The 11,414-nt window shown below is 34.1% G+C and overlaps 1 pseudogene; it reads left to right on the forward strand.

The window, feature by feature from the left end:
- The first annotated feature begins 6,225 nt into the window (after window positions 1–6,225).
- LOC102581757 (putative late blight resistance protein homolog R1B-12) lies at window positions 6,226–10,227 on the forward strand (annotated as a pseudogene).
- Window positions 10,228–11,414: the final 1,187 nt, after the last annotated feature.

Below are 11,414 nucleotides of genomic sequence, written 5' to 3' on the forward strand. Positions count from 1 at the left end.
CCCACCATTTTTTTAGGCATATTTTCGCATTTACCAGTCAATTGTTAGGAATTACCCTACTTTCTCAGTTTTTTGTGTGTACTAGCGCATGGATCTTGTGCCTCGGAGCATCCATTTTTTCTCTCTAAAAATACTTTATGATGAGCTCTGTAATGAGTTGGGGAAGTATTACGTACAGTCCCACCATTTTTTCGGGCATATTATCGCATTTACCAGCCAACTTTTAGGAATTACCCCCACTTTTTTTTTTTCATGTGCCCATGAATCTAGTGCCTCGGAGCACCCAAAAAAATTTTTAAAAAAAAAACTTTATGAAGACCTCCCTAATGAATCGGGGAAGCATTACGTACAGTCTCATCATTATTTTCAGGTATATTTTTGCACCTAACCACCATGCTTTGTGCACCACAACACGTCGAGTCGGCAACATGCGAATACCCAACCTATGCAAAAATCAAAAGGTAGTTAACATTAGGGCACGCTTCATGCATAACAATGTTTTGTTGGGCCAGCCACATCTACTTTCATCGCCTTTTCCTAGGTTTGAACCCACATTTTGTTGAGGTAAAAAAATAGTAGAAGCTAAACCAGCAAGCCAATTGTCATGTAGTTATTTAATGGACATTTTTATTATTTATATTGTCCGCTAATACTATGTACCTCGTTTTCTACAATTGATTATTCAATGTTAAAATTGACATTCACATCCGCATTACCAAGATATTTCGAACTCAAAATTCATTTTTGTTTTATCAGATTTTTACTAAAAAGAAATAAAAATCCTCAACCAAATTGGGGGAAATTCAAAATTGGATGGGTTAAAAGGCGTTTCTCAGATAATCAGCTCTTTCAAACCACCTTTCGGTTGTTTGGTCACATAGATCTCAAAAAAATACTCAAATTCAAAGAATAAATTGCCTGAAACAGATATCTAAGCCCAAAGTTATGATCATATGAAGCTTGACCATTTTACAACTACTTTTTCTAGTTCCACTCCTTAATTTGGGTTGCCTTTTTATCTTATTGAATTTTTATCTCTATAGAAGAATAGTTTCATCGTTATTTTTTTAAAATTAATTTTAAATTATTATTTTTAAATTTAAAAGTGAGGCACGTAAACCTCATTTATTAAAATAATTGAAAATAGCGCAAATGTATTAATTTAGCGACCATGATCGACTAGTTCTTGCTAATTTATTTAGATATTTTTATGTTAAATCATTATAAATATAATTCATGTGTGACTTTCTTAAACCTGTTACAATATTCTTGGTCTTGTTTTATTTCTTTAATTAATTTGACATGAATCCATTAAAGTTCCAAACACTGAAGTAGATGAAGTTCAAAAGCTCACAAAAAGTATACAATCATCACACCTGGTGTCTTATGGGGAAAATGCTTGAGATTTTATTGCTTTATCACACAAATTTTTAATGGACTTGTACTTTTTCATGTTTGACTTGAAGGGAACGTCGTCTATGTTGCTCAGACTGTTCAAAACTGTCAACGTGTGCGTCAGATTTGCCAAAAGTCGTACATTTTTGGAGAATCCAACACAGGTGCGTGTCAAATTTGCCAAAAATAGTGTATTTTTGGAGAATCTGACATAGGTGCATGCGACATCAAAAGTTAAGAGTCCGTGCAACTAAGAACTTTGTAGGCCCATTGAAATATGGAAGGTAAATAAAGTGAGAGGATTGAACAAGTACAAAGCTATTAGTTTGTGATCACAACATGAGCCTATTGCGCATGCATTCATGAGAAGACATATGAGAAGGAAGATAAGTAGGAACATATGTAAGCTTTCTATCAACTATTCAAGAACAATTATTTGTAAATAGATTTTGTGATATGAACTAAATGAAGCATAGTTATTGAAGTTAATCTTATAGTGATAGTCTTATTGTAATTTGGTTTTCTCTTGGAAAGTAGAGTACTAGTATATTGTATACTATAACTTGGTGGATTCATAAGCGAAGCTAATATTTAATTATTTACTTTTATTTTTTATTTGATCGAAGTTTCAAACTTAAAAATGGGGTTGATTTAGAAGAGTTCTTCTTAAGTTCACTATGACCATGGTCAAAGAGATACCAGATCCTTGTATGGTAAGCAAAGCATGCACACATGCACATACATGCAAAAGAGGGAGAGAGAGACAATAATCATGAAGATACAAAGACACAACGAAATCTGGAGCTTATGCTATTTTTTATGTCAATGATTCTATTCATTTAGGAGATGATTTGGTGCACTAATGATATGGTGATCATTTCATAGTATACAATTCTTTTCTTTGTGGGATGTTTTTCCCACGAGAGGTAATGAAAAGAAATCTAGAATGGATTTCCACCTATAGGTGGTGACTTGGTTTCAAGGTTGGCAAACAATTGTGTAGGTGTTAGGGATTTGTCTACAGATGCTTTAGTGAGAATTAATGTTGTTACAAGAGGAGGACAATGGGAAAATAATGTACTACCATGTTAGATTTTCTTGGGAGGAGAGCATGGAGGTAATGTTTAATTCTAACATTGTGTTCTTACTTACATGTTACAATATTTGGAGGTACAAAATTGTTACTCATGTTGGGTTGAGATTTTAAAATTGAAATTTATGTCCAATTGTAAATATATACATGAATTTGCCAAAATACGATTATCACTCTTTCTTCCGAGAACATTCACAAATTCATGTTTTGAGCTTCCCTCAAGCAGACCTCACAGGTCACATCATGCATTCCACAACTCTGGATTTTTGATATCTTTGCATGCAGTTGGTGTACCTGTTCCTCATTCCTATCCACTGCTTAATGGTGGAATCAATGTGTCCTACTGCTCGTTCCAAGACCAAACAAAGTTTCCAGAAAGCTCTTCTTCCTTTCTTTGCATTTTTTGACAAATAAACTTCTCTTGATTTCGAGTCAATCATATCTTCTGCACTGTATGCTAGTTCTGCAATTTCAATTTCCAAGCTTGTTAATGCCTCAAGATGGTCAAGTTAATTTCCGTGGTTTCTCCAGGACATCCCTCAATGAGTCAAGCTTATGTCCAGTAAGTTCCATTGATTGATGGCAGAGGCGAAGCCAAGCTTGTTCATTTTGTTTCTATTTTTCTGGTTATTCACACAACAAAGCACGGTTGGCAAATGGCAGAGGCGAAGCCAAAATTTTAAATTTAAGGCACAACTGTGATTATATCTGAATTATTCCTGCAACTTTTAAGAGATAGTCGTGATAACAACTGGCTCTCCAGTACCAAATGTCCAAATAATTAAGTAGCAAGACCTTCATCAATGACTACCAAGTATCTCCTGCCTTTTAGAAGCTTTTGAAGTCGGTCTTCTAGTTGTCCGTCATCGAAGAAAGAAGGCCTAGAAGTACATTTCTCATACAATACCTTGTGCACGAATGTCAAAGAGAGATATAATGAATGAATCAATATGATTGTTGTTACCTTGAAAGAAATAAATGTTGACTAATCTCACCAATATTGAACTTAGTAAAATAATATTATTGAAAAGTCTTATTCAGAAATGCACATAGAATATTGAGATTACACAAAGGGATATATATAAAAGACCAAGGACAATATAAAAATTCTTGATTATCTCTCTTAAAGTGGATTCCAATTCATAGATATATTAGACTAATGGTTTATTACGTCCAATAATTAACCTTAATTGTCATGAAGAAACAAGTTTTTTTAGCCGTCTGCTTAACCATAGTAGTTCTGATGTATTATAACATATAGAATTCGCCAACACACCCAATGCAAAATGGGGTCTGGAATACTTATAGTGTACACGAACTTTACCAACATGCCGAGCGTACATATCACCAAAAATCTATGAATTATAACATAAAAAAAAAAACGAAAAATCTCTATTTTCCATTTCGGGCCTAGTTTGAACTTGAAAATACCAATGTTTTCCCCCACTGAACCAACACACGCCATTAAATATAGGTCATCACGGAAGCCCATAAAAATTTTTGGTCAAAAAACTGTCGGGCGCACATATCACCAAAAATTCATGGACTATAACACAGGAAAAATGAAAAATCCCTATTTCCCGTTTCGGGCCTAGTTCGAACTTGAAAATGCCAACGTTTGCTCCACTGAACCAACACACGTCATTAAAAAGGTCGTCACGGATGTCCACAAAAAAAATTGGCCAAAAAACCGTCGGGCACACATATCACCCAAAATTCATGGACTAAAACACACGAAAAATGAAAAAATCTCTATTTTCCGTTCCGGGCCTCATTTGAACTTGAAAACGTCAACATTTGCCCCTCCAAACCACGCACGCCATTAAATAGGTCGTCACGAACGCCCACAAAAAATTGGCAGACACACATGACTCAAAATCCATGGACTATAAACACACGAAAAATGAAAAAAATCCCTATTTCCTGTTCGGGCCTCATTTGAACTTGAAAATGCCGACGTTATCCCCTCTGAACCAACGCACACCATTAAATAGGTCGTCACAGACACACAAAAAAGTTTAACCAAAAAGCCGTTAGGCACATATATCACCAAAATCCATATACTATAATGCACGAAAAAGGGAAACATTTATATTTCTCATTTCGAGCCTCGTTTGAACTTGAAAATGCAGATGTTTGCCCCTTCGAACCAACGCACACCATTTAATAGATTGTCACGGACACCCATAAATATTTTGACAAAAAAATCATGCATTCTTACATTAATATTATATAAAAATTATATTTCGTTCCCTATGAACTTCAACCAAGATATTAATTCCATTAGAGATTGGTCAACTCTTTGTGGAATAGCTCTTAATTTTAATCACAATTTCAAAATGACACCCAACAAACCCCAATCATCAAAGTGTCAAAAGTTTCAACAAATCACAAAATTGATTTATGAGTTTTCAAACTTTTAAAACATTCAAAAATAGAGTTTTATTTTTTTGTACTTTAATTCTTTCAATAATATTTAAATATGTAATGACAAACATGAATATCACTTTCAATCAGTTTCTTAGCATCCAAAAATGAAAATCATAATCACAAAACAAAGGATCATTATATATTGTCTTTTTCCTAGATATTTTAAATTATATATACAAATACACCTAAATGGGATTAAAAGTGAAAACATACTCATTTTTTTAAATAATAAGTTTAAAAAGGTTTATTGGTCGATTTTTTTGCCTTCAATAATATTTAAACATGTAATGAAAAACATGAATATCACTTAAAATGTTTTCAGGGTCAAAAATACCCTTGAATTATTTGAAAAAGTTTAAATATACCCTCATTCACTTATTGGGCTAAAAATAGGAGACCCCTCAATCACTTTTTTGGTTCATTTCTCCCCCTTAATCTAACAGCCTTTTTAAAAAAAAAAAATTATTATTATTTATTATGTGGCATTTTTTTATTGGACAAAATTAAATCCCAACTTGTTTAATTTTTTCTCCTATCCATTCCGACCCATTCTAATGGGTCATGACTCAAACCCAATTAGAAGACCCATTAAAAAGATAAATTTATCATTCTTTCTCCTTTAAGCTTAACAAGAAGAAAATGATTGTCAATTCTGGAAAATAAATAGTTGTTTAGGTTGCAACTATTTTTGAACCCGGCTGCTGCTGCTGGCAATAATAAGACTTTAAAAACTATTGTGAAGAAGAAGAAGAACTACATAGGAGTAAGACAGAGACCAAGAACTAAGAAGAGCAGCCAGAGTATGGCCTAGAACATTTCTCATTTGCAGATTACATATCAATTCAACAAAAGAATAATACTACAATTGCAGCAACAACAACACCAGTCGATGTAATTACAACAAAAAATTAATACAGAAGAAGAGTTATGGGATCAATTGATGATATCGGACAATGAAATTCAAGATTGCTTGAAGATGATAAGTTTTAATGGATAATCTTCTGATTTTGGTAATGGCTATACTGCTCTTAGCTTCTGATCACTTTCGGTTAAAATCAAGAATTGAAAAAGGAAATTTAAAGATAATTTAGGACCAAAAAAAAAAGAAAAAGAAATTTGCATGCCCATTTAGTTTTGGTAGTATGAAATTTGTTTACCCTATCTTTGAAATGAAGAAAGAGATTTGTAATGTTCACTAACCCAATTCACTACTTGCTTTTTAGTTAGTTCCTTTACACTAAGCTAAAACACTATGTTATGAAATAAACTTCTGTTTCTTTTTACTTTGAGAAATTAAAAAACTTTTGGCAGCACAGGCAGAGGGACATCATGGCTTATGTTGCTATTACTTGTCTTAAATTACTGGATCCAATTTGCAATTTGCAATCATCCTATAAAAAGCTTCAATCTTTGAGAGCTATCGTGGAGTTCCCTTGCAGTTCGGTAGTATTAGGCGATATTGAGGCATTAACAAGATTGGAGGCACAAATTACAAGGTTAACATACACAACAGAAGATATGGTTGACTTGGAATCAAGAAATGTTTTCTTAGCGAAAAACCAAATTTCACGAAGAATAGCTATTTGGAAACTTCGTTTCCTCTTGAAACAAGCAGTACACCGCGTTGATTCTTCCATGAAGCAGTGGATAGGAATGATGAACAGGTACACCAACAGCAAAGATCTGACAGCACGAAATTTGACTCTCGTGGGTATCCCTCAACATGCCTTGGAGACTGAGAATATGATGGTTGGCTATGAAAACGAATTCGAGATGATACAGGATCAACTTACCAGAGGAGAGAGTGAAGTAGAAGTTGTCTCAATTGTAGGTATGGGGGGCATTGGTAAGACAACTTTGGCTACCAAAATTTACAGTGACTCACTCATTATGTCTTGCTTTGATATTCATGCAAAAGCCACTGTATCACAAGAGTATCGTGCTAGTAATGTACTACTAGGCCTTCTTTCTTCTATAAGTGGAAAGACTGATGAATTTCATGAGCAACAAGATGATGGGCAACTAGCACACAAATCGCAGAAGCTTCTAAAAGGTAAGAGGTACTTGGTAGTCATTGATGACATATGGACAACCGGAGCTTGAGACGATATAAAATCATGTTTCCCAGACTGGAACTGTGGAAGCCGAATACTCCTGACTACTCGGAATGTGGAAGTGGCTGGATACGCTAGCTCAGGTAAGCCTCTTTATCACATGTGCCTCATGAATTTTGACGAAAGTTGGAATTTACTTCACAGGAAGGTCTTTGAGAAAGAATGTTCTTCTCCTGAATTTGAAAAAAATGGGAAACAAATTGCATTAAAATGCGGAGGATTACCTCTAGCAATTACTGTGATTGCTGGACTTCTCTCCAAAATCGGTAAAACATTGGATGAGTGGAAAAGTGTTTCGGAGAATGTCAGTGCAGTGGTAAGCACAAATCTTGAATCCCAATGCATGAGAGTGTTGGCATTGAGTTACCATCACTTGCCTTCTCACCTAAAAGCGTGCTTTCTATATTTTGCAATTTTCCCGGAGGATGAACTGATTTTTGTAGATAAGATTGTGGAGTTATGGGCTGTAGAGGGATTTTTGAAGGTAGAAGAGATGAAAACCATAAAAGAGGTGGCAGAAACATGTCTAAACGAACTTATAGATAGAAATTTAATTTCCATCAACAATTATAGTTTTGATGGAAAAATCGAGAGTTGTGGAATGCATGATGTGACCCATGAGCTCTGCTTGAGGGAAGCTCGAAACATAAAATTTGTGAATATTCTCAGGGAAAAGAATGATCAAATTCCAAATGTGGAATCCATGCATTTTTCCTCTATGAGTCGAGTTCGGATCAGTATCCAATATGTCATGTTCAAGCATACTATTGAGAAAATATTGGATACGTATCCTATTAATGAGTTCCGCTCTCTTATTTGTTTTCGAGCTCACTGGTTCATGCCAAAATCAGGAGTTAATACCTTAGATGATCATTCAACTATGCATTATTATCTCAGAAAGTCATTCAACTTTGGTTTTTAATTCAAACGTCACTCAACTATGAGTTTTTTTCTCAGAAAGTCACTCAACTTTGGTTTTTAATTTCAAAAGTCACTCAACTTTGGTTTTATTCAAAAGTCACTCAACTTTGGTTTTTATTTCAAAAGTCACTCAACTATGAGTGTTTCACTTACAAAGTCACTCAACTATAAATGTTTTACTTACAAAGTCACTCAATCTATTTAATTAATTTTTTTCATTAAACTTACAAACATGAAAAATTTATTTCTTACTAAAATTTTAAAAAATAAAAAGATATTCATTTAAATCATTTAATAACTCGATCTGCTAAAAATATAATATATTACCTTTTATTTTACTCCTTTTCTCCAATTGTGTGTGAATATAGCGATCTCCATGCATTGTTCATAAAATATAGAAATTAAAAAATTACTTTTTTAGTAAATTCAAACTTTTAGTAACATCGATACATAATGAAGGAACAAAAAGAAGTGATTAAAAAAAACTGACTTGAATTTGTTACTAATGTTTCTCCTACCGTTAAGTTAATTAAGATTTGGTCTTTTCATGTTTTTTTTTTTTTTGTAAAATGGTCTTTACATGTTGATTTTAGAGTGCTATAGTTTAATTAATTAATTGGTTTAAATGAATATCCTTTTATTTTAAAAAAAATTTGGTTAGAAATAAAAAATTCATGTTAGTAAATTCAGTTGAAAAAAATAATTAAATCATTAAAATAATATATTTCTAACGGATCGGGTTATTAAATGGTTTAAATGAATATCTTTTTGTTTTTTATAATTTTAGTTAGAAATAAAAATTTCATGTTTGTAAGTTTTAATGAAAAAAATCAATTAAATAGATTGAATGACTTTATAAGTGAAACACTCATAGTTGAGTGACTTTGTAAGTGAAACACTCATAGTTAAGCGACTTTTAGAAAAGAATTCATAGTTGAGTGACTTTCTGAGAAAAGAACTTGTAGTTGAGTGACTTTGAAGTTAAAAATCAAAGTTGAGTGATTTTGTGAAAAAATAGTGAATAGTTGAGTAAGCATATGAGATATTACTCTCCAAAATTTCCTTTCAAGCTAGTAAGAGTACTAGATCTTACTTTAGTAAGATGTAATACTTTCCCCTGTTTGATACTCGATTTAATTCACTTGAGGTACCTAGCTTTGACTCTTTTTCCTAGCTTAGATATCCGTCAAGAAGAAGAGGTCTTCTCATCAATAGACATTCCTCCATCAATATCTAACCTATCTTATTTGCAAACTTTTATAATTTCGCATGACCGGGCCATGGAATGTCCTTTCATATTACCATCAGAAATGTTGATAATGTCGCAATTGAGGCAGCTAAGTTTGGACTGGAATTACTTGCGGAATCATGAGCCTACAGAGAAAAGTACTTTGGTTTTGAAAAATTTGGAATGTCTGTCTGGTTGGAATCCTTGGTATTGTACTAGTTCTGACTTAAGACTATTTCCTAAGTTAAAGAAGTTGCAATTATGTGGTGTCCAAGAAGACTTTTGTAGTCGCAAGGACCTGTATGATATTCGATACTTAGATAAGCTCGAGGAACTGGAATTTCGTCTTAGTTATACACTTGCTTCTTTCTTTCTAGAAAGCATAACACCTTCAGGTCCTCTGAGGTTTCAGAGAGAAGCGCGACATTGTGGAGATCCTGTTCCACCTTTGCTCCTATCTCCTCTGGATGCTGTTCCACAAAACCTTAAGAAATTAATTTTTAGTGGACAACTTCATGCCATGGAAGGATTTCAGCATTGTTGGTAAATTGCCTAAACTCGAGTCCCTTAAACTATCATATACTTTCTTCATAGACGGGGAGTGGGATGTATCTGGGGAAGGATTTCCTTACTTGAAGTTTGTGCTACTCGAATATTTAAACATTAGGTACGGGAGAGCCAGTAGTGATCACTTTCCGTGCCTTGAATGACTATTTCTTGAAGGTTGCTTGTGTTTGGATTCAATCCGTCAAGATTTTGCAGATATAACCACACTTGCACTAATTGATATATGTCGATGTGCACAATCTGTTGGGAATTCCGCCAAGCAGATTCAACAGGACATGGAAGACAACTATGCAAGTTCTATTGAGGTCCATATCCGTTAAGCTTGTAAGACATCTTCGTTCTTGATTCTACTTCTAAGGCTTATTTTACCTGTCAGATTCTTGGATTTCATTTTTATCCTTTATTGTCCGCAGGACAAAACAGATCATCTAGTTCTTTGAAAGAAACACTGATTCAGAGTTCACCTGTTCGAGAGGCCATCTTGTTCCTTCTTGTTTTCATTCTAGTTTTTTTGGAATAGGATGAGTTCAGATAGATTTTTTTTTTTTTGATAGCAAATTCACCACTAGACAGAGCGTCTAGCGGCCTTTTATTGAAAATAAAAATATATCAATAGGGATAAGTACAAGCAAGGGGGCTAGGCTTTACCTTACTATTCCTAATGAGATAACATCTCTACTAATTAACAAGCATGGAGAAAATAAGAACTAGAGAAAACTAGGTATTCATGATCATCACTAGGTTTATAATCCTCACTATGATGATATTACAAATGAGGATGCTTAAGTAATGCAAGAATATAAAAGCCAAGAATAAAGATGAGTTATCCAACTCAAACTTCATTTGATGTATGTATGAACTAAAAAAGATAGTTTGCCCGTCTAAAGTCTTATCTTCTTCTTCAAATTTGTCCACAAATGATTGATAGTTCATCACTTCTTGTTGGATTTGTTGGATCTTGATAAAGTTGTTGACACTGTCATATGATTTTGCTTTGCCAGTCGCATCGGTAGGTGCTTTGGAACAAATTCCTCACTCACCTTACCATCCCAACTATGTTGTCTTCCATATGTCTTCTTTTTGCATTTGGTGCTTCCACTTCTTTGTTGTCTAGGTGAAAGATCCCCATCCTTAGTCACCTTATCAAAGCATATATCCAACATATCATCTTCATCATCCCCATCAGACATGTCACTGCCCAAGTCAGGAAGGATATCCCTATTATCCAAGTTTACTTTTGTAGCACTCAAATTAGATGAAGTATCTAAGACTGCCATAGATGCATTTGTCTTACTTGAAGGCACAAATTTGAGTGCTTAACTTACTCCTACTAGGTGTAGGAGTATGATTCTCTGCCTCAACTAAATCTTCCCATCTTGAAGCACTCGTTTCCCCTTGTTTTTCCTTAGCTTCATTCAAATCGGTTGTTGCCATCTCTTGATTCGAAATAAACATGGCAGGTGTATTTGGATTGATTTCTTTGCCATCTATCTCCTCCGTTACAATGGACTCCTTTTCATGTGTCACAAGAGCTTGTTGATCAGTATGATCATCATGACATCGTTCTTTCAACTTCCCCGTTTGCTTAATTTGCTTTTCCAAGTCTAAAGTATTCCCAGATTCAGCAGATAATTCAGCCGTACCATGTAGCCCTTCATATTGTCCA

This window comes from Solanum tuberosum, unplaced genomic scaffold, assembly GCF_000226075.1.
Source record: "Solanum tuberosum cultivar DM 1-3 516 R44 unplaced genomic scaffold, SolTub_3.0 scf00111, whole genome shotgun sequence".
NCBI classification, from domain to species: Eukaryota; Viridiplantae; Streptophyta; class Magnoliopsida; order Solanales; family Solanaceae; genus Solanum; species Solanum tuberosum.